Source organism: Parasteatoda tepidariorum, chromosome 11, assembly GCF_982258835.1.
Source record: "Parasteatoda tepidariorum strain Cologne lab strain chromosome 11, Ptep-v5.0, whole genome shotgun sequence".
NCBI lineage: Eukaryota > Metazoa > Arthropoda > Arachnida > Araneae > Theridiidae > Parasteatoda > Parasteatoda tepidariorum.
The window spans coordinates 5797645-5813779 of record NC_141765.1 but is presented as its reverse complement, the minus strand read 5'-3'; the positions used below and the strand labels follow the sequence as shown (position 1 = coordinate 5813779).

Here is a 16135-nt window from a genome sequence, read left to right as displayed (position 1 = left end):
GATTTCATCACATAGCTAAGGGGATTTTTTTCTATTGTTCTCTCGATAGTTATTGCTTCACATTTCCTCATGGTTTTGAAACTCCTGATATGAATGAAAATATTCTTACAATTATCGAGCTTCAAATCGCCCATTTTAATAATCATTTTTCGACATGCTTTATTTGTGTTGATTCCATCGCCAATCCAAATGATTTACTTTTCTTTTTTTTTTTTGTTGTTGCAGTTATTACAACTTTCTTCATCATTTTGAAAATCCCAATATTTTGAATACAATATTATGATTCGTGTTTTTCAAATTACGCATTTTAATAATCACTTTTTTTAATACTTACTTTATTTGTGCGGATATCATCATCAATATATATTGTATGATTCTTTTCTGGCAGTTATTGCTACTCATTCCTGCAAGGCTTTTGAAGACCTCGATATTTTTAATACAGTATTATTACAACATGGGTAAAAAAAATTTTTTTTTAACTTATAATTTTTTGTAGCTTAAAAATACTGTTTAAAATTTAACATCCAGAAAATATTTAATAAATCTCTAAATATAAATGTATTAAAATTACTATGAAAGTGCAATTTATTTTGAGCTATGATATATTTGTTTTATTTTAAAACATTTTAGACAACTATAAAATTTTATTTAACTAAAATGTTTAATTTGCATTTATATTGCTCACTCAAATATTTATTTATCTTATTTTTATATTATATTATTTTATATTACAGTTTATTTATTTTTAAATAAACCTTATTATTATGTGATAAAATTTCCCCATCTTTTTATTTTTTTCGATAAGTATGATTTTTGACTGTAAGGAAAAATTATTATATTTTAAAAATTATCAGTTTGAGAATTTTTCAAGATTGAATGAATTTTACTATTTAAAACATTTAATTTTTGCAAATATATTACTAAGTTGACTGATTAAAAAATTTAGTATCTAAAACAATGATGTTCACATAAAAATTACCTTACTTATAGTCAACATACTTAAATACTTGGCATGCCGCCCTTCATTGGTGAACCTACTGTACATGTTACCCTTCACTCAAAAAGGTTTTGCACCCCTACTCTATCGTCTAAAGTTTGGTACAGTAACTAATGTCCTATAACTTAGGTTTGTAAAATATTGGTTAAGCCCCCACCTGAATTTTGACTAAGTAAGGAGAGGAGATAAACAGTAACAAGGGAAGAATGCAGATTTTTTAAGAAAATCAATCATATAAAGCGTAGTAGAAATGTTACTTGATTGATTTTATTATAAAGCGAGTAAAAGTAAAAAATTAAAATAAATAAATTGTATTTTAAATAACTTACCTTTCATCTTTACTCCTCTTTTTATGATACAGTACAGAACCCGTTATCCGGAAATCAGAAAACCGGAAAACCAAAAAACCGGAACGAAATTCGATTAGTTTTCCCGCCATTATAAAAAAAAAAAATTTTTTTTTCCTCATAGGATTTTAGGATTTTTCGTTCTTATTTGAAAGATGTTTACCTTACCATCATTTTGGAAATAATCATTAGTGTATTACTTCATCGTTTTTTCTTCTTTTTAAGATTATTTCCAACTTTTTTTTTTTTTTAGTTGGGTTTAACTATAAAAAAAACGGGTTTTTGTAGCGATTCAGAAAACCGGAAAAATCAGTTATCCGGAATATCGATGGTCCCGATCGTTCCGGATAATCGGTTCCCTACTGTATTATAATTGTTTCTCATTAGAATTGCATCTTCAAAAGTAATTAGTGAGAAAGTAACAGTTCCAATCAGAATAGAAAAAGCCTTCAACTGATGTGTCTGAATACTAAATGGAATGTTTCATTTTAAAATCTTTTATTTTTTGGTATTTTATGGAATAGGAATCGTGATATTGAATTTTGAAGAGGTGTGGCTACAAATTGCAATAATGAATTTTCATGGTGCGTAGCGAAGAAGCGCTTAAGGGTGCTTATTTTTGATTTTCATTTCTTAAAGCCCTTAAAGGTCCTTTTTTAATAGGGTGTTTTTAAAAAGTGCTTAATTTTTCCTTTTCGAAAATTAGATTTTTTTTTCGTTACTGTGTCGATTTTCGCTGCGTATTATGCAAAAGCGTGGTTTTTTACTTTGTTCTATTCAACGTTTTCACAAATCATCCAACCCCAATCCATTTCGGCTTACCGCCGGCCCGTGACGTATGATAGCACTCCAATCATGTTACACGTTTGATGAAATACTTGGGAGTCTGCATGAGCGTTTACTGAGATGAGTTCGGTGAGATTCTTGCACTCTCATGTGCAACTCTGCTGCATTTTGCAAGATATTCTCAATTTCAGACTTCATTTTCCACCCTCTGAAATCGAACCGAAAAATCTTGATCTTTTTATCGTGGCTAATATAATCAAGAAGAGAACTCTATGTCTGAAACTAGTTTCTTTATAATGATCATGTAAAGTCTTTGAAAACTATTTTGCATTTTGCTAATGTATATAGTTAAAAAATATTTTTTGAGTGCTTGAATAGTTGGAATTCGAATTGTGAGGTGTGATTATTTAACGGCGTGAATGTGAATCATGACATTTGATTTTTAAAGCTCTCAAATTTGAATCCTGATATGTAATTTTCAAATTGCTGGAATTCTATTCACAATGTTTGATTTTTTAAATTGTGTAAAAACTCCTGTTGATTTTTTTGAAAAAACATCTGTAAAATTTAAGAATTTTCTCGGATGCATCCATACATACATACCCTCCAACTGCTACAGAATTTCCGTAGTTGCTACGCAGGGGTCTGTCCAGGCCGAATTTACTACCGTTTAGCGGTACCTTCACAAATTCAACTTTAGGAAAAACGGTAGTTTCACAAATTCAATTTTAGGAAAAACAGTAGTTTCACAAAATACTTTTTCTTAAAATGTCATTTTTGTATCCCTTAAGAAACGATAAATCCATATTTTTGTGTTGATTTTTTAATATAATTTTTAATTTTTCACAAATTACGTCTAAATTTTCACAAAATAGGTACCTGTCAGAAAAACCTAGACAGACCCCTGCTAGGGAAATTGGAGGTAAACTACGGAGCTACGGGTGCTAGTAAAATACTACAGATTAAAGGAAAGCGCCTGTTCAATCTCTCCGCTTCCGCTGTTGTCGTCTTTCAAGCTTGGTGACGTCACTGATTGCGTATCGCCGAAAATGACGTCATGAGCTGTTAGCCTTGGTCGGGAGAAACCACGTGATTATGAAGGGTTACTCATCGGCGGTGCCATTGTAATCTGCCTGAATGCAGCTGTTCTTTGAGAAACTGTGTTAGTTTTTTGCTTTACACCGTGTGAAGTGACTTCAATAAAAATTTTTGAAAACAACTTTGAATTTTGCTGCTCCGATGTTAAAAGAATGATACGTTTTTGTTTGAAATTTTAGATTATTTTTCATCCAGCTTTTATCGCGTTAGTTTTTAAGTTGTGTATTTTATCAAGTATTATTAAATTTTATTGTGATGGATCGTTATTTGAAAAGATCTAATCAGGATCGGGAGGTTACTAATGATGATGGATTACGAAAGAAGAGGAAGAATAATCAAACGTTTAGAGAGGAATATACTAAAAAGTTTCCTTGTTTAGTATCGGGAAAAGAAGGCTTTGCGAGATGCACTATTTGTAATTCAGAATTCTCTATTGTCCACGGTGGACTGGATGATTGTCGCCGACATGTGATCGGTCCTAAACAATGTGCTACTGCAAAAGCACAGGTGCATCAGCATCCTATTAACAATTTTTATTCTTCAAAATTAGAAGAAAATATTGTGATTAAAGCTGAAGTATTGTTCGTACGATTTTTAATTGAGCACAATATTTCACTATCTGCTTCCGATCATTCTGGCGCCTTATTTGGAAAAATGCTCCCAGATTACGACATTGCAAAAAAGTATGGGTGTGGACGTACCAAGACCCAGGCAATAACTGTTTCCACTGCTGAGGGGATAAGAGAGAGTACTGTAAGTAAGCTCAGAACATCCTTATTTTCTCTTTCAACTGACGGAAGCAATGACACATTAGATAAAAAGCTATATCCTTTAATTTTTAATTACAGTGGGTGATCGGTTAACGAACAGATCGGTTAACGAACAAATCGGTTAACGAACACTTTCACGAAAGATTTTTGTGTTCGGTTAACGAACACATATTCGGATAACGAACACTTTCAAGAAAGATTTTTTGTGTTTGGACAACGAACACATGTTCGGATAATGAACAAAATGAATTCTAACGAACACTTCTCGGCCTGAAAAAGAAGTACTATTAAACCTTTGTTATCATTTTCATACAAAATAAGATCACTGAAAGGAGAAATGTTTAAAGCATGTTTAGTATTGATAATTACTAAATGAAACTTGAATTAACAATGAATTTAAATTTATAGGTCATTCAATAATTATTATTATAAAGCTTAAAACACTTCTCGTTTACCACTCTGAGAATCCCAGAGCATTAAAAAAAATTCCATAATTAAGAACAAACTGCCAGTAATGTGGAGATCGAATCAGAGGGCATGGGTCACGCAGTATCTTTTCAAAGAATGGCTATTTGAAGTTTGTGCCCCGAGCATCAAGGACAACCATGATACCAATGACTTGCCATTGAAAGCACTGCTGCTATTGGACAATGCACCAGGACATCCAAAAGATCTTGAAGATAATTTGTTGACAGACTTTCCCTGGCTGACAGTTCAGTTTTTACCTCTGAATACGACTTCGCTGATTCAGCCGATGGATCTGGAAGTTATTGCGGCTTTCAAGAAATTGTACACTCGCGCGCTGTTTCGTCGGTGTTTTGAAGCAAGCCAATTCTCCTCAGCAATGACTTCAAAAAAGTTTAGGAAAGAAAAATTTGGCATTCTTGAAGCTATTCGTATCATTCAAAAGGCGTGGTCAGAAGTCACACGGCGACAGTTGATTTCTGCTTGGTGGAAGCTGTGTCCATCCTTCGTTATCAAGGTGACGGAGGTGTGATCAGGGAGACACCCTTGAAATTATGGATGAAATTTTGACAACTGCTAGAGATCTGGAATTGGAGGTGAACGAGGATGACATAGAAGAGCTCATAATGGGACATGTAGATTAACTGACGACAGAAGAACTCCAAGAAATTTTGAATGAAGAACACCAAGAAACACAGCGAAATGTGTCTCCTTCTGAACAAAAGGAAGACGAAAGAGGATACCAATGCCGACAACTGCCGTTAAAGATCTTTTGAAAAAGTAGGAGGATGTCAGAGCAATGGTCTTAGAATGGCACCCAAACTAAGCTGATGTCAGTAGGGTTGGGGATTTTTACGACGACAATGCTATTAATTACTTCCGGAAAATCCTGAAAGAGAGAGAAAAGCAATCGACATTGGACATGTTCCTCAACGCCCCATAGCAAAAAATGAAAAGGACTGATTAATATGCAAGACTATATGTATGTATTATTTTTTAAAAAACTTAATAAGAAATTATACATTATTTTTAATTTAATTTTTAGGGTCTCCAGAACGAATTAATCGATTTCACATAGAAGTCTATGGTGAATCGATGATCGGTTAGCGAACATAGTCTTGGAACGGATTATGTTCGTTAACCGATCACCCACTGTATTATGATGATGAAAAGGGACAAATTGTATCATCACTGGTTTCTTTATCTGAATCAACTAACAACACTGGTGAGGGAATTTTTCAACTTCTTGATGGAGAGTTTAAAAAATATCTACTGAAGTGGGAGAGTTGCATAGCATTCAGCTCTGATAATTCTAACACAATGGCTGGATGTAATAAAGGTGTTTTGAGCTATATAAAACAGAAGCAACCAAATATAAAGTTCATTGGATGCCCTTGTCATTTGGTTCATCTAGCAGCTCAAAAAGCTACAGCATCATTGCCCGTTGATGTGGAGAATTTGGTAATAAAAGTTTTTTACTACCTTGAAAAGAGTAGTAAAAGAAAGTATGAATTTAAAAACTGTCAGATAGAATGTGATGTGAAACTTCACAAGATTTTAAAACATGTTTCAACTCGGTGGTTAAGTTTGGAAAATTCTCTAAAGAAACTAGTTGAGCAGTGGGACACATTGCTAATTTTTTTTTCACAGTCCGATGTTAAAGAGAATGCTAATCAGAAAAAATAAAAGAGTTACTTAAATCAAACAAAACAAAGATATATTATGTTTTTGTTACATCGATATTGCCTGTATTCACCATGGTAAATGTTGCCCTGCAAAAAGAGCAACCTTCTATCCATACTTTGTATGATGATTTAATGAGCTTATATTATGAACTTCTTGTACGATTTGTTTCGCCTTCTACCATAAGCAAATCCAAATCTTCTCTGTTACAAGTGAAATTTCGGAAACCTAAATATCAAAAACCTGATGAGTCTCTTATAATAGGATCAAGTGCTAGATCTATTTTGAGTGATCTGATGCCAGAAGATAAAACTGAGTTTTTTTTCATGCATGTAAATATGTTCTCAAAAAGTTTCCTTTAGAGGACGATTTTCTTAAGCATGCTTCTGTGGCAAACATTTTGAAGAGGCAGAATGCAAATTTTGCATCTCTTAAGTATTTTTATTATTTGTTTAATTGTGGTATTGGCATTGATCAACTTGAGTTAGAATTTGCCTTTTATCAGGCAGACAATTTTCCTTCTGAAATTTTAAATCGTACCAGAGTAGATGAGGCATGGCATAAAATTAGCCAGTTAAAGGATTACAATAGAATAAAGAGATATGTGGCTTTGCCAAAAATAATGCTTTCAATTCTCTCAATTCCCCATAGTAATGCTGGATCTGAGATAATTTTTAGCATGATTCGTAAAAATCAAACTGATAATCGCTCGAGTCTGAGTACCAAAACATTAGAATCGATTCTAATCACTAAATTAAGCATGGGAGTTTGTTACAATGCAAAATTTACAGAGGATGAGTTAAAAAGAGCAAAAAATGCTTGTTATTCATCACTCAAAAAGCATAGGGCGGTTTAGATACTGTGTTTCTGTAATGAAGGGTATTTTTAATTAAAATCAGATTTGCTTATAGATTAGATTTCTTAATTAATGCTTTTACTCCTTAATTATAATAGATATAATTCAAAGATTTGAAACAATTTAGCTATTGGTTAATGTCTATACAAATTCATTCCTCTTAAAGAATAAATTTTAATGTGTAAGCTTTAGATGATATAAGTTTTTAAATATTGTTTTCTAATTCTGAAAGTTTTATTAGGAAGAAACTCATTTATATAATCCATTTTTCTTTCAATAAATTGGTATTAAATTGTTTTCTTGATTTAATAGCTTTAAAATTTGGTGTAAAAAATATTTAATAGGAATCATCTTAGAATCTGACCTTCCTAAATAAAATAAGTAAAATTTTTTTTGGTAACAATTGAATGAATGTAAAGAAAAAGTTGTGGAGAGTTCACTTTTTGCATTTAACTGAGATGTTATATTATTTTTCTTTGAAATTTGTATAAATGTGCAATAAAACTGTAACTTTCATTTGCAATTTAATAATCTTATATCCTTAGAAAAGTGTACCTTCCTGTATGTGAATTAAAATTGTACTATCTAAATAACATGATTTTTTAAAAGTCTATGGCATTTTAATTTTTTAAAAAATTTCTCAATGTGAAATAACATTTTACGCTTGTTTCAAAATCTATTTTGTTATATTTATCAACTGCTTTTTGAAATTACAGTACGACCTCGAAAATCCGGAAATCTCGAAAATCCGGACTCATACGTCCAGTTCGTCAGAAAAAATTTTCGAACGAAAAAGTTTAAAAAAATCGCTTAAAAATATTTTTTCATGCAAGAGTGCAAAACCACAACTCTTCTCCAACGATGAAGCAGTAGATGAAGAGGTAGGGGTTGGGAGTGAATGAAAGCTCATAGCTGATAAGGAAATTCTAGTCATTCTTATCAGCTCTGTATAGATAACAAAGAAAATAAAGGGGAATCCCACAACTCTTCTCCAACAATGAAGCAGTAGATGAAGAGGTAGGGGTGAGGAGTGAATGAAAGCTCATAGCTGATAAGGAAATTCCAGTCAATCTTATCAGCTCTGTATAGTTAACAAAGAATATGAAGGGGAACCCCTCAGGAGGAGGAATTCTTCTACTACTTTGTTTTTCCTCCTTGTGAAGAAAGAAAACTAGTTCTTTCTTAACCTTGAAGTTTAGGAGGCGGGGCCAAGTTCTTTCATCCCCCAACAAGAAAAGGATTAGTATCAGCTGGTACAGTCTAGTCTAGAAGCATCTGTTTCAGCGACAGGTTGAAATTCAGCTCACGTTTTAAGCCTATATTTTTTGTTTTAATTGCTAATATTATGTTATCTAAACGATCGATTACCGAGAAAAATGACGAAAGTTTGATTTTTAATGTCTTTTATTGATTATTTAAAGACTACGTTTATGTTAAAATTGACGTCGATGGTCTACACACGCGCGTTTAATCGCGAAATCGACCTGGCAACTTCGAAAGTTCGATAATTCTATCAATTTAAGTAAGGTATCTAAAATCCGGAAATTTCGGAAATCCGGACCTTCCAAACCCCCCAGCAGTCCGGATTTTCGAGGTTGCACTGTATAAGTGAATATAATTAAGTATCAATATGAGCATAGCAAATATTGCGGGATGCCGTAAATGTGTGTTGCGCGAGTGCTACTGATGTCTAGGTGGGCAAAGTTGGAGGGTATGCATGCATAGCATGCATCTCTGTAATATCTAACTGTATCTGGCTGGGAGCTTATTCTGTTTTGATTGCTTGTCAGTGTTTATATGAAATTATCGGGGAGGGCTTATTCAGTATTTTATGGTATATTAACTTGTTAAAGGTTTTTACTCTATGACAGGGTGGGGTTTTTGACCTGACAGGCTGTTTTAAACTGTCGAAAACTTGGAAAAACCTGGGATGATAGACATAATGCATGCAAAAATTTTTAGGTATATTCAACCTATTAGTTTAAAATACTGATAGGGGAGTGTCGGGTACCCCCACCCACTGTCAATTTCATGTGTATAGAATATTTTTTCAAATCAATGAGCCATCGGGCATTAATTGTTATATTAAAGAAAGATTATTTTCAAAGTTTCAAGTATCTATGCAGCTGGTAACATGGTAAACAATAGTTTTGAAAATATGTTGACTACAGTAGTCATGAAATTAAGAAAAATTGGTTGAATGTTTCGATTAACCTTCATATTAATACTAAAAAAACAATTTTTTCTATACATGCAGCATTAAAGTATGTAGTCTTAAGTTTAATTTGCACAAAGAAAGAAGTTTGTATGTGAAAAATTGTTAGAGTAATTACAAATGTATAAAAAAAATTGGATTCCGGGTAGCCCCACTCACATGAATGTCGGGTATCACCGCCCAATTTTATTTCGTCGATAAATGTACGGTTGCAAAGATTATTATTTTATTGCTTCAAATTTGAATGTTATATGCATTTTTAACAACAAATATTGTTGTTATTAAATGATAGAATTCACTAAAACTATATAAATATGCAATAAATAAAATAATTTTGTGATAAAAATGATAATTGAGGTTTATCTATTGTCAATACATTGGTCATTTTCATTTACACCTGAAAAAACAGTCAAAAAACATAATTTTTGTAACTGGGCGAGGCTACCCGACACATTTTGAAAAGAGCTGAAAAACATGTTTTTTAAAATTTCTATTTTTTTAAGTTCAACTATTCTTTTTTTTGGTTTATTCTTTTTGCATTATTTAATTAGATGATAAAACAATAGAAACATATAAAAATATTGATTATTACTCAATATTATACAGAAATATAAGCAATACTCTTTAAGTGGGCGGGGCTACCCGACTCTCCCCTATATATTATTATGTCCTAATTTAAAAATGTATACTAACATACAAATATTTGCATGTTATTATATATAAATATATTATTGATAATAATTATTGTGATATTTATCCTTTATTGATAATATTTATCCTTTTTGTTCGGTTTAAGGTTTTAGCAAAGCCTAATTAAGTTCAAAATATAAGTTTAGTTAGCTTATAAACAGAAGTGATAAAAGTAATATAGAAGTTAACAGAAGAATACATTTTAATAAAATTAACAAAGGATTCTGAGCAATCTCAATTATAGTAATTTTGCTTTTAAAGTTTCATATTATTGTGTCTTTGGAAAGAGAATGTCGTAAATATTTATTAGAATGTTTAAAGTTCTTTATCTGTTATTGGCTTGTCATCTTTACAGCAACTTTACAAATTAAAGTGGTTCTAACAATTTTTCATTCGTATTTATTGGTCTAGATTTTAAATATATTTATATAATAAAAGAGTTATTATTTCAAGACATTTTCTTTTCAACATATGTCTTTTTTATAAAAAAATTTAATGTTTAACATTAAAAATTAAATGCTATCTACTACTTAGGATATGAATAGTAGTATTTCTACTAATATATAAACACAGTTTCTAGTTTTTTGACTTGAAGTTTCTCACATGATGATTTTATCCATGGTTAAAAACATCAAAAATTTATACTTGTCAAAAACGTGCCTACTCGGTTCTATTGAAATATTTTTCCACATCCTGTGTATAAGCTCTATGGTAATTTATATATCAAAACTGTGATGTAACTGAACTTGGGCTTGTTAAAAACTGTTATACCCCAGCAAAAACATAAGTTCTGGCCATCTTCAAAATTACTGACGGTACTGATTAAAAAGTGACGGTGCAAATTACTGTCAGCTGGGTTGATTGCTGGGCCGCCCTATGAACTTTTGCCAACATTGTAGGAAGAGTTGGGCCCGTACTTCACAAACAGCCCTATCCCGTCAGTCTAAATCTACCCTACCCAATGGGCCACCGAGTTAAAGTTGTCTGCTGCCGCCAGTGAAGCGGTCGAGCGATTAACTGTAACTGTGAATTTATTGTTTAGAAAAAGAAGCACGATGCATGATGTTCCTGATATTTAACTTGTCTTAAAGATTCTTATAATTTTCAAAAAAGGTAAGGTTTTATTTTTTTCTATTACATTGAAGTTATTATTTTAATCATTTTTGATTTACTATTGTTCAAATATGTTTACGACGTGCAGATTTCGGTTTACAAGGAACAGCATTTGAAGTGCTGTTTTAGCATTTTGTTTTAGATAGGCAATCATCTTTATTCAATTAATACATCATAATTAACACCTTTCTAAGATAGAATAATAAAAAATATTAAATTTAATTCAATGAAAAGCTACAGACAAATGTTTTATCAACACCAAGATCGCCGCCAAATTTTTGACGACAATCGAGCAGTAGCACGCCAAAAACAAATATAAATTCTGTTGTATGATGACTCTTTAAGTGCAATTTATAATATGTTGTAGCATATGATATAAATCAGGTTTATCTAAGTATATTATGAAAATAGGTTTGTATAATAATCAAGAATTTTCATTAAAACTTATTTCTTTATGTTAAATAATATTTAGATTTTAGTTAACTAATTGCTGTTAGTAATATGAAAAATGTTTTCTGTTATATGTATTTCATTTTAATGAAATTTTTGAGCTAAATTCAAGTGTAAAAATAGGTAAAGGTCTAATAATTTATACTAAATAGTTTAAATTAAGATGAAAAATTTATTTGTACATGTTAATATAAATAATTACGAAGAATCGTGCTGTGAATTGTTAAACAACCTAAAAAAATATAGATTATGGAAAGTTTTTTAGCATGCAGTTGCTCATACTTAATTGTATATTGGCTAACCCAGTGTTTTCATCATAGAAAAAAAATGGGTGAGAATTTCTCACCCTTTCTCAAAAACAGAGTGAGATTTCAAAAACTTAAGTGAGATTTCTAAAAACTAAAAAAACACAAAAACTCTAGGAAAAAAATTTTTTTTTAATTATAATACATTTCTAACGTCTTCTGTTTTTTAAAGCATTGGATATTTTTGGTGCATCATCATAGAAGATTTTGCCTTTATAAGGTATTTGTCCATCTTACATTAGCACATAAAAAATTTGAACGTCTTACATGAAGAAACCTAACCTACGGTAAACACGTGGTTGCAGAGAAAAGTGTTCTGAAAGGGGTTCTGTGGTTGTGTTCTGTTGTTCGAAAAGGTTTTTAACAATACTGGTAAATAGGGAAGCTAGATAACAGGGCAGATGTTGAAAATAATGAAAGATACAGCCAGAAAAGTGAAACGGATTTTATTCTAAATGGCGTAATTCTAAGCTTTGTTTGAAAATGCGAGAAATTCGCGATTTTTGAAATTGATTTATAGAATGCGCAAATTTCTCGCGGTAATAATTTTTTAATGCGAGAAAAGAAAAAAATATGCGAGATTCTCGCGTTCTCGCGCTGTAGTAAAAACACTGGCTAACCCCACTTACACAAAAAAAAAAAAAAAAATATTACAAAATTCTTTTATATTTTGAAATCAATGTTAAGTTACTTCATAATTTTTGTTAAGAGTTAGGTGAATAATGTTTTTATTGTGAATTTCAAGTTAATATTCATATAAAAAAAATGCCCGATTTTTATAGAGATTACAAAAATATATAAAAGTTCAATACAATATGAAAACAAAATTAATAATCAATAAAAATAACAAACAATTCTTTTTCTATTAGCTTTAAAAATGTTAGAAAACCTGTGACAGCTCTCCATGAATTTCTATAGGTTTTCTTATTGCCTACTGTGTTTATTATTATTAATTTAATGAACTCGCTCTCGTATTGGTAACGTGTGATCAAAATTTCTACTTTTCGACTAGTTAGAGTACTAAAATCTACAGGAGCTCTGTGCTTGTTGACAATTTAAATTACAATCATTTCCTGACCGCTATAGACAGAATACAATACCATTTTATTGACAAGTGCAACTTCTTAAAAGGATGTTTGACCACTTTCGAAGTAGCCGAGGTGCTTCAAATTTAACTTGTATTCTATTGAGAAAACAAGTTATAACTGCTTCCGAATCACTGAAAGCTAAATTTATAATAATGTTTTGCATAGAATCTTCCAGTGGAAATAAAAGTTTTTCAATTAACTCCTTGAAAGATTTTCAATGCTAACCTTATATTTTGTGATCCTAGAGCCGAACTTAGAAAATTTTGTTGTTTTATTGTTGACAATTCTGTTAAGAAAATTTCCTGACCTACAAGTTATTTTTCTCATTCTAATTTCTAAAAAATATTATTCTAATTTTCATTCAAACATTTTGGGTGCCCGTTGTGTAATGCTTTTTAAATTTTTGCTGAAAGTTAAGCGAAAATTTTTTTTACTGTATATCTCAAGTTAATATTCACATGAAAGTGAGACCTTTTTTTTTTCTTTTACCTCTTTAAATGTTTGAAAACCTGTGCCAGTCCTCCATGAATTTCTGTAAGTTTTATTACTTAATGTGTTTATTATTTATTGAATTTTCTCGCTTTCATGTTTGTAACAATGGTAACTTGCAATTGAGATTTCTACTATTTTCCAACTGAGTGAAGTACTACGTCTCTGTTCTCATCAACTTCACTTTCCAAGTAGCTGAAGTGCTCCAAATTCAACTCTTATTCCATTGACAACTTATATCTTATCACTTAAAGGAATTTTTTTTTCTTAAACTAAATATCAAATCCTTATATTGAGTTTTGTATAAAAGTGCTAGACTAATATAATTATTAATAATAGTTTATTAGACACAATATGCTTTAATATTGGATTCCATTGAACACTAATTTAAACGTAAATTTACGAGTAGTTTGAAACACAGCTTAACGAAAAAATCTAGCCGCTTTTTTTTATTGATAATTTTCTTATTTTATTTTCATAATCTGTTTTGGCTTGAGCAAAATAGTTGTTGTTTGCCTGTCAGTCTGACCACAGCAAAGTTAGGGTTTAAACGCACATATTTTAAATTATTGTACTAGGGGGCGAACCATATGGAAACGACAAAAATTTGATTATAATCACTTTGAAAAGTTTTCTTCAAAATAAATTAAATTTCAAAAATGGCTTTTATGTGAAACTGCTCTATTTTAAATAAATTAAATTGAGAAAAGCAACTATTACCAACCAATTCTGCTGATACAGACAAATTTTTAAATTTATTAATAGTTAAAATGATTTATCAATTAACTTTTTTTTTTTTTATCATCTGCAGAATCTTTGATGTGCATGAATAATTTAATATTATTTTGAGAAGTAATATTTTAATTATTATTATTTGAATTATGATTTTAAAGAAGGATTAGGGACATTTTAATGTATTAAGCGAATTCATTTATAAAGTACGGTGAATTCTCACTTATGTACCAGTCTTTGGGACCAAGAGAAAAAGCGTATAAGATTTTAAAAAACAGTAAGTTCATGCAAATAAGAAAAGCTTCAGATTCAGCGAAAGCTAAATTTACAATAATTTTTTGCCAAGAATCTTTTAGTGGGAATAAAAAAAATTTCAATTAACTCTTAGGAAGATTTTCAATGCTAACCTTATATTTTGTGTTTTTTTTATTGTTGACAATTCTGTTAATAAAATTTCCTGGCCTACAAGTTACTTTTCTCATTCTAATTTCTAAAAAATATTCTAATTTTTATTTAATCTTTCTGGGTGTCCATTGGGTAATACTTTTTAAATTTCTGCTACGAGTTTACCGTAAAATATTTTTTACTGTATACAAGGTAATATTTACATAAAAATATGACCTTTTTTTTCCTTTTAGCTTTTCAACCTGTGCCAGTCCACCATGAATTTCTGTAAGTTTTTTTACTTTTATCATATGTAGAATCTTGGATGTACATAAATAATTTAATATTACTTTGAGAAGTAGCATTTTAATGTATTAAGCAAATTTATTTATAAAGTACGGTGAATTCTCCCTTATGCACCAGTTTTTGGGACCAAGAGAAAAAGTGTATAAGATTTTAAAAGCAGTAAGTTCATGCAAATAAGAAAAGCTTCAGATTCAGCGAAAGCTAAATTTACAATAATTTTTTGTGGAGAATCTTTTAGTGGAAATAAAAAAATAAATTTCAATTAACTCTTTGGAAGATTTTAAACGCTGACGTTATATTTTGTGATCCTAGAGCCGAACTTAGAAAATTTTGTTGTTTTATTGTTGACGATTCTGTTAATAAAATTTCGTAGCCTACAAGTTATTTTTCTCATTCAAATTTCTAAAAAATATTATTCTAATTTTTACTTAATCTTTCTGGGTGTCCTTTGTATAATGTTTTTTTTTTAATTTCTGCTAAAAGTTTACTGAAAAATATTTTTACTGTATATCTCAAGTTAATATTTACATAAAAATAAGACCTTTTTTTTCCCTTTTAGCTCTTCAAATGTTGGTAAACCTGTGCCAGTCCACCATGAATTTCTGTAAGTTTTATTACTTTTATCATCTGCAGAATCTTTGATGTGCATAAATAATTTATTATTTTGAGAAGTATTATTTTAATTATTATTATTTGAATTATGATTTTAAAGAAGGATTAGGGACATTTTAATGTATTAAGCGAATTCATTTATAAAATACAGTGAATTCTCATTATGCTTCAGTCTTTGGGACCAAGAGAAAAAGTCCATAAGATTTTAAAAACAGTAAGTTCATACAAATAAGAAAAGCTAGATAGAAGAGTTTCAATAGCTGAATAAAACTATAAATAGTCGTGAATAGCGGCTAAACCTTCTAATTGTTTTTAATGATTTCGAGTAAGGTTTTTGTCATCTCTGTTTTCGCTGAAACTGAGTAATAGTAATCGCTATAGCTTTACATTCCTTGACCAAAAACTAACGTTTTAATTGGTGGTGGGAAAGAAACTGCTAGATAAATTTTGAAAGCATATGGGTGGTATATATGGTGGTTTCAATGTGGGTGGTGTGATAGATAAGACACCTTACTCAAATTCATATAAAAAAATGTCTTCCTAGAAACAATAAAGGTGAAAAATATCCCATAGGGAAGAAAAATGAACTGTATTACTAGATCCAGTAACTTATTTCCTTTTATCTGTAACGAAGATAGTTTATTTGCTTTAATCTGAAAACTTTTTCTAAAAAATGTGATTATTTTTTTCTATTTAAACAAAAAATAAAATCAAAATTTTAGTCTTTTAGAAAAAATTGTGTGCTGAAT

General features: G+C 30.4%; 1 protein-coding gene across 2 annotated transcripts in view; it reads left to right on the top strand.

Annotated features, from left to right (window-relative positions):
* Positions 1–16135, top strand: part of LOC107456484 (beta-1,4-N-acetylgalactosaminyltransferase bre-4) — an 88128-nt gene that overhangs the window by 24816 nt on the left and 47177 nt on the right. The window lies entirely within an intron of this gene.